The sequence below is a fragment of the Myotis davidii genome, unplaced genomic scaffold (assembly GCF_000327345.1).
Source record: "Myotis davidii unplaced genomic scaffold, ASM32734v1 scaffold368, whole genome shotgun sequence".
Classification (NCBI taxonomy): domain Eukaryota; kingdom Metazoa; phylum Chordata; class Mammalia; order Chiroptera; family Vespertilionidae; genus Myotis; species Myotis davidii.
In genome coordinates, this window is record NW_006298786.1 from 449,636 (window position 1) to 458,297 (window position 8,662).

At 43.7% G+C, this 8,662-nt stretch overlaps 1 protein-coding gene across 2 annotated transcripts in view; it reads left to right on the top strand.

Annotated features, from left to right (window-relative positions):
* Positions 1 to 57: 57 nt before the first annotated feature.
* Positions 58 to 8,662, top strand: part of HNRNPF (heterogeneous nuclear ribonucleoprotein F) — a 16,873-nt gene continuing 8,268 nt past the window's right edge. The window contains exon 1 of one of the 2 annotated variants that reach the window (XM_006774498.2): positions 58 to 233. The gene's annotated coding sequence lies outside the window, so the exon portion shown is untranslated. Of the gene's footprint in view, positions 234 to 792; positions 886 to 8,662 lie in introns of those variants that run through there. The other variant, XM_006774497.2, reaches the window with a different exon arrangement.

Below are 8,662 nucleotides of genomic sequence, written 5' to 3' on the forward strand. Positions count from 1 at the left end.
AGCGCTGCGTGCGCACAAGGGGCGCTAGTTGTGGACTTGGGCCTGTCGCGCTCCGGGAAGCCCCGCCCAGGGCGCTCAGCCAGGGGTTTCCATGGTGATGGTAAACAAGCCTCAACTGCCTCCCCTACAACTGCCAAGTGTCCTGCGTTCCACCCTCCTCTAGGTGCTCAGGGGGACGACCGAGGTGCCGGATGTGAAGCAGAGAAGGGAGCGTGGACGACTCGGAGCCCGAGGTGAGGACCGGGACGGGCGGAAGGTCTGACGACCGGCTGGGGATAGCGCCCCCTGGGGGTGGGGTGGCAGGGCTGAGATCTGGGGTCCGAGGAGGCACGATCTGAGGTCAAGGGCCGCAAACTCGGGACCAACCAGAGTCTGGGTCTTCCGCTGGTGGGGATCGAGGGGCGGAGGTCAAGGGCCGTACACGGAGATAACCATCTGGGGCCGAGTGTCAACGGCCGAGCCTACGGGATGAGGGTGGCGGGCAGAGATTTGGCTTTGGGAGAGGTGGGCCTGAGGTCAAGGGCCTTGTACTCTGGGACCAGACCTCGGGGTTGAGGTGTGGGGTCCGGAGAAGCAGGGCTTGCAGCAATGGAGGAAAGGAAGGCCTCGTGCGGCCTCCCGGGAGAGCCGCGCCGAGCGCCCCGGCTAGACAGGAGGAGGGTGCGGACGCCGCTCCCGGCGGAGAGGGAGGTTTAAAGTGGAAGCCGTGCCTTCACGTGGCTGGGAGCGCTGGGGAGTTGCCCGCGAAGGGCTGGGCCTGACTCCTCCCCCTCCCACGTTCCCGCTCGTCAGGCCTCGGCTTTCGGTGTCTGCGGCCGGCCTTCTTCCTCTTTGTGCGGCGTGCGTGCCCTGAGCGCCTGTCTGCGTTGGTCTCCTGCCCGAGAGGTATTGTGTCTGCGTTTTGGCTCACTTTTTGGTCTCGTTGTCTTTGCCTGATTGCCACACTTTTTCTGAGCAAGCTTGTGTTATCGGCCGTTTCTTTTTTCTCGTCTTTGACTTCTTTGTGTCTTTGAATATATTTGCTGATTCTTGGCTGCGTCTAAGAAACTTCTGGACGCTCTCGGCGCGCTCTGCCTCCCGTGCTCGGCGTGGTTCACCGAAGCGGGCGCCGGTGGCCTGGGCGACGCCGGACAAGTCGCGGGGTCCGACTCCCCTGGTCTCTTTATTCTTTATGGAAGTAAGAGTTCTGCAGAGTGACTGTCACTATTTGGTTGTGCATAGATTAAGTCTCATGGGGTTGAGATGTATCCCCTACAAAAAGAGTGGAGAGTCATAAGCTCACAGGGCCACACTGTCATGCCAGGGCCCTCCTGGCCCCGCGCGGTGGGAGGGTGGGAAGCGGAAACGCGGAGGTTAGGGGAGGCCTTTGGGCGCCCTGAACCTGGTGGAGCAGGGAGAATTTTGAAACCTGCAAATAATCTTTTCATTCAAAATGTCATTGAAACTACCGATCTTAATGTAATTCTCACTATTTTAGCCACGTTTTTTAAAAAACTTGTTTCTGAATTTCCAGTAATGAGAATACTTTGGATTCTCTGGTTACAATACATTAGGATGTCAGTGAAAATTGGTGTTTTCAGTGCTAATTTTTAGACAAGATTTTTCATCTTAAAATAAGTGAATATGCTCTAGCTGACGCTAAGTGGTTAGAGCTCGGCCCGCGGACTGAAGGGTCATGGGTTCGATTCCCATCAAGGGCACCTACTTCAGTTGCATGTTCAATCCCAGGTGGTCGGTATGTGGGAGAAGGTACATCCATGTTTCTCTGTGCCTCCCTCTTCCTTCCACTCTCTAAATACCAATGGAAAAAAAAATCCTGGGGTTAGGATTAACAACAACAAAAAATGTGACCTCATATGTGCCTACTCCGTTTCTCCCTCCCCCCAAAAATAATAAAGTGAGTTAATATTGGGAGAGATTGATTGCTCTATCACTAGTGTTGGGTGAGTCCGTCCTTGCTTTGGGGAACTCATGTACCTGTATGCATTGCTGTAAATTGATTAGATTTGTTATTTCCAAGTTATTTTAGTCACTTTGACAAGTGATTGGTTTTCACTTGAGTCTTGCTACAAAGCTCCCATTAAACAAAATATTCAAGTGAAAATGCTGATTGACTTAAGGAAAAAGATTAAGTGGAAGAGTTAGTCCTTATTTTTGGCCAAAGCTGTGAAGGAGAATGTGGAGACAGGGTAGATGCCTGGAGAGGCTACAGAAATGGGAGGAGGACCCCCTTCCACAAAGGTAATTTCCTGCCAACCTCCCTTGGATCTGAGCCTTGGCACTCACTCTTTGTAATCACACATTCATGACCAGGCCATAAGGGGATATTCCATTAGCCCCATTTTACAGATGAGAAAATGGAGACCAGGAGATAAGAAGTCATTTTGTTCAGTGACACAGTTGGGACTGGGACTCGGATCTTTCTTTTTTATAATACATTTTTAAATACTGGGTATTGAGCCTGAAACTTGGTTTATGGGTCAGTACTCAACCACTGAGCCACACCAGCCAGGATTAATAAATATTTTTATACAGCTGGTAGGTTTGAATTGGTAGTCAAATAAGAGCACACCTTATATTTGGTAGATTATATCTTTTTGAAAAAAGTATTTGCTATAATCCTCACCTGAGGATATGTTTTTATTGATTTGAGAGAGAGAAACATCAGTGCGAGAGGGAAATGTCGATTGGCTGCCTCCTCCATGCCCTCTACCAGGGATCGAGCTAAGCCCACAACCTGGGCGTATGCCCTGACAGGACTTCAACTATGACCTCCTGGTTCTTGGGTTGATGCTTAACCACTGAGCAACACCGGCCTGGCCATTGGTTGATTTAAAAAAATATATTTCTTGTTGATTTTAGAGAAGGGAAAGGGAGAGAGGTAGAAACATCAGTGATGAGAATCATTGATTGGCTGCCTCCTGCACACCCCCCACTGGGGATGGAGCCTGTAATCCAGGCATGTGCCCTTGAGCCTGGAACCCTTCAGTCCGCAGGCTGACCCTCTATCCACTGAACCCAACCAGCTAGGGTGGTTGGTTCTTGTATATGCCCTGACCAGGTTTCAAACCACAACCCTGGAGTATTGGGATAATGCTTTAACCAACTGGGCTAGCTGGCGGTTACATTTTTTATTCCTATGTTTATCGATATCCAGCATAATGAACTCAGTCCCTAGCATGTGCCAAAGACAGTTTTTCTGGTACCATTATGAATTCATGAATTTTAACACAGAGTCTGTATTTTTACCCATAATAGGTTTTATTCTTTTGGCTCAAATTATCCAATTTTTGGCCAGTGGGAGCTCTTCACATTGGTTCTTGGCTTCCTTGGTTTAAAGTACAATAAATACTTCATTAAGTGGATCCACCAAAGTTTATCAACTGGATCCTTAGTGATGGGTAACTGGGTTGTTTCTAGTCTTTCTCTGTTAGAAGTGGTGCTGCAGTGAATAAATAGCCTTTGTGGGTATCTTTTCCCTCTTTGACCATAGGGTTGAACCATTTAATTTTTCCATAAACAGTATTGGAGAGTTCCTGCTTATTATCTACAACCTTGCCAAGGAAATGTGTTAGCAAAATTCTGTTATTATCAATATGATAGGTATTTCAAGTGTTATTTCATTTAAAATTTGAGTTTGTCTTATATGGATGAAGTTGAGCATCATTTCATGTTTAAGCCTTTTTGTCTGGATTGTTGGACATTTTGTGTCTTTTTAGAAGCTCTTTATTACTAACACTTGGGAAATAAATTGCAAATATCTTTCCCATTTTATCATTGGTATTTTTGCTTAGCTTATAGTGGTTTTAGCCATACAGAGGTGGCTTAGTTTTTAATGTAATGAGATTTGATGTTATTTCCCCCATATTCTGTTTTTGAGACATGGTCAGGAAAGTTTTCCCTGTTCTCAATTTATAGAGAAATTGTGATGATTAGGTGGGGGTGAGGGGATCCTGGCCAGGTAGCTCAGTTGGTTAGAGCATAGTCCTGATAGGTTGTGGGTTCAGTCCCCGGTCAGGGCACATACCTGAATCAACCAGTGAATGGGTAAATAAAGGGAACAACAACTCGATGTTTCTCTCCCCTCCCCCTCTCTAAAATCAATATATTAAAAAAATATTTTTTTATTGGCGTGCTGGTAATGCAAAACTGAAATGAAAAATTCTTTTTTTTTTTTAAATATATTTTATTGCTTTTTCACAGAGAGGAAGGGAGAGAGAGATAGCCGGAAACATCGATGAGAGAGAAACATCGATCAGCCGCCTCCTGCACATCCCCCACCGGGGATGTGCCCGCAACCCCGGCACATGCCCTTGACCGGAATCGAACCTGGGACCCTTCAGTCCGCAGGCCGACGCTCTATCCACTGAGCCAAACCGGCCTCGGCAAATGAAAAATTCTTAACTCCTTTTAGTTTCCCCTGACAGTATACCTCTTCAAAAAGTCTCACCTAGTATGAATATTACAAATTCCTATCACACTCTTATTTTAATTATGTTTTAATGTATTTTTATTAACTCAATACACCCAAAATATTTCAACTCAATTTTTAGTACTGGAAAGCTAATTCTGCATTTGATTGTCTGAAAGTGCTCATTTTTTCTGTTAAAATATTATGGTTTTGCCCACCACTTGTACTCTGAAAACTGCTGCTGTAAGCTGTTTTCCTGTGTGTGGTATTCTCTCCCAGTGCTGGAAGCCCTTCAAGTACATTGTCATGTTCTTTCCCTCCTCTTGGCTCTGTTCACTCCCATGGATAGTGTGCTGTGTGGTCCCTGAACAGTGAACACTGAGCACAAGGTGCTACAGCGTCTCCACTCCTGTGGCAGCTGCATGGGACCTGACAAGATAACTCTCCACGGAGCCCCAGGAGGAAGCTCTAGGCTCCCTCAAGGAACACCTTGAAGCGGCTGTGGGCATGTGCTGCACAGTTCTCCCTGGAGATCATAAGTGTCACCCACAGCCCTCCTGAGGCCTTTAGCCCACCCCAGAGCTGCTCTCTTCAGGAGAAAGAACTACAGGAAGGTTAGGGGGTGGGGTAACTGGGAGATTATCTTCTTAGCAAAGGTCTCCCCTCCTCACTTCCATTTCTTAGGCTAGAATCATATTTCTTACTATGGGGGAGAGTACTACCAATTAATAGAAGTGATGAATTTTTCCCCTCAATTGAGAACAGATTTTATCTTTAGCAAGGGAAGTCTTTATAGCAGTGTTTATTTTTATTGATTTCAGAGAGAGAGAGAGGAGTCAGGGGCACTGACTATTTTTCCCTTACAGTGTCAAATAAAAAAATGACATCAGCCAACACAACAGTAGCCGTCCTGTGTGGATGAGTCAAAATTATACCTATCTTTTAAAATCAGTTTGTGAGCCATGAGATGAAAAAGGTTGAAAATCACGATATAGATCAATGTCCACTATGGTAGGTACTAGCTACGTGTGTGGCTAGGAAGCACTTGAAATGTACTAGTCCAAATAGATTAGGGCTGTAAGTGTAAATACACACAGGATTTTGAGACTTAGTATGAAAAAATGTAAACTATCTCATTTTTTATATTGGTTGTTTATATAATACGTTTTGGTTATATAAAGTTAAATCATTGAAATTTAAACATAGAGCAATGGTTGCTTGTTCTGTTGGATAAAAATTCATCCCTTAAGTTAATTTCAATGCAAGCATTATAGATGTAATTTACCTGGCATCACATTATACTGTTTTTGCTTTTTATTTATTTTTTATTTTTTTAAAAATATATTTTATTGATTTTTTACAGAGAAGAAGGGAGAGGGATAGAGAGTTAGAAACATCGATGAGAGAGAAACATCGATCAGCTGCCTCCTGCATGCCCCCCAGTGAGGATGTGCCCGCAACCAAGATACATGCCCTTGACCGGAATCGAACCTTGGACCCTTGAGTCCGCAGGCCGACGCTCTATCCACTGAGCCAAACTGGTTTGGCTGTTTTTGCTTTTTAGTTAACACAGCTTTAGATAACTAAATATTTAGGAAAACTAGTGTATTCTAATTCCAGATTTAGTTATTCTAAATAAACTAAAGGGCCCAATAGTTAAAGATAATAGAAAACAGCTTTCCTGTTGCTTACAGATCGTGACCTTTGATGGATAAAAATGTAGTAATAGCAATAAACACTTAAAATAAGTTAGGGTATTTCATGATCCATCTACACCTTCTCTCAGGTAGCTTTGTATCTGGAACTTGCATGTTGTGTAAATTAGAGTTCTCACACTTCCGGTGCATGAGCCCCTGGGAAATTGAGGCATATAATAACTGAATACAAAGATTAAAAGGATTTACCACAAAATAATGTTTATACAAAGCAACCAAAACATCTTAGCAAAGGGTTGCGTTTTTAAGTTATAAAGAATTAGAACAAACATCAGGGGGAATAAGTAGAGTAATATACAAAGGAATAAAAGGCTAATAGGGTCCTCAAACTATGGCCCGCGGGCCACATGCAAATACAAATATTGTATTTGTTCCCATTTTGTTTTTTTACCTCAAAAGAAGATATGTTCACTGTGCATAGGAATTTGTTCATAGTTTTTTTAAAACTATAGTCTGGCCCTCCAACGGTCTGAGGGACAGTGAACTGGCCCCCTGTTTAAAAAGTTTGAGGACCCCTGCCTTAGCTATTGGGGCTGGAGGTTGTGGGGGTGGGGTGGAATGGAGTTTTATGTTTGTACCTCTGCTTCTGGTCTGTTTGAATGTCACTTCTTCAGAACCCTAATGTAAGTTAATCCTCATTTTCTAGTATTTGGTCATTTCAGAATATGTGATCAGACATATATTTCTTTATTGTCTATTTCTCACTTTCCATAAAACGGCTAGTTTTGAATCCTATCACCCAGCTCCGGTAATTACCAGTTATGGACAGTTTTCTCTACATCCCCATCTATTTCACTCAGATAATTTTGAATCAAATCCCAGCCATCACACTATTTTATTCATAAACACTTGTGAATTTCTAAAAATTAATTCTTTTATTTTGACTGTTATGGCCATTGGCAGAAAAAAGTTCCCCACCCCTGTTGTAAGTGCATAGTATTTCTGGGTTAATGAATGATTCTAGTTCGGTTAATTTTATCTACTGCACATTACTCAAATCCTTTCACTTTTTTGTTGTTAATCCTCATCCGAGGATATTTTTCCATTGATTTTGAGGGAGAGTGGAAGAGAGGGAAAGACAGAGAAACATCAATGTGAGAAAAACACATCGATGTGAGAGAATCGGACCCGGGACCCTTTGGTCTGCAGGCCAACACTCTTATCTAAAATCCAAAATACCGAACCAGACCCCAGACCTTCAGGGTTTGAAGATCTCACTCTGCTTTCCTCTTCGGTTGAGCTGTGGCAGGTACTTTCAGGTGCCTTCTGTCTTAGCACAACAGGCTCCCTGGTGTATTCTGTACTTCTTGTTCCTTCCCTGGCAGAAACTATTATCATGATTAATCAATTATTAACACCCTCCTTGCCGGCGTCACCAACCAGTTAAGCTAAGAAGACTCATGTAAAACTAAACTGCAGCAAATACAAATACAATAAGTGAGAAAATGCATGCCGGACATACTAAATTACCAAGAGGATATACTTTGAAGAGGACTTACAGGGAAATAAATGCTTGTGAAGCAGTCAAGGTACCCATTTCTGTAGATAATCTTTCCAGAAATTTCTTCAGAATACTGTTTTACTTATCTTGAATGTGAGTTTTTAGTGTCTGTTTCCCACTTTTGATGGGATGGCTAGATTTTGAATCCTATCCCCCAGCTTCAACAATTACCAATTATGGACAGTTTTTCTCTACATCCCCCATCTACTTAATTTTGAACCACATCCCTGCCATCACACCATTTCATCCACAGATACTTTCAGATACCTTTCTAAATGTTAATTCCCTTGTTTTTAAACGTAACAATTCTATAAAATCTAAAATATAGTTAAAAGCAAATTTCTAGTCAATGTTCAAATATCTCTTAAATTGCCCCAGTCCCTTAAGTGTTTACCGGTTTGAATCGAGATCCAAAAATGTCCCATGCATTGTAAATCCTTGATAAATCTCTTAACATTCCTTTTATTCAGTAAATGCCCCCTTTATTTTTTTTTCTTTGGAGTTAATTTGCTGAAGGGCTGGCTCATTTGTCTCTACTTTTCAGTTAATAGTTTATGATTCCTGGTATGAGTCGCTACTCACATTACTGCAATTGCCTTGTTTTCCAGTGCGTTCACTTGAATTAGAATTTAAAGGTTTCTAAAATGTGGCTGCTCGTTGGATATATAGTTTTGAGAATTGCGTGTTTTAAAATTAATCTTCTAAAAACTGCAAACTATTGGCTTGAGTCTGGTCAAGTCTAGAGAACAAGGTGCTGGAGGCATACCCACTAGTTCCCATGCTAAGTTCTTCCTGCTTCAGAGGAGGTTTCCTTTAAACGGTACGGTGTCTCCTCCGCGTAACCTCGCTGCCGCCCCCCCTCCCCGGTCTTTGGACTTTCCTCCCCGGCGCCTCCGGAGACTCGGACGCACTTCCTCGTCGCTCTGCCCCCTCCCACTTCCTGCCGGGCCGGCCGCGCGGGCCGGGCGCACCTGCAGGACGCGTTTCCATTGGTGACATCTTGGCGGGCCGGCCCGGCACTTCCTCCTTCGCACC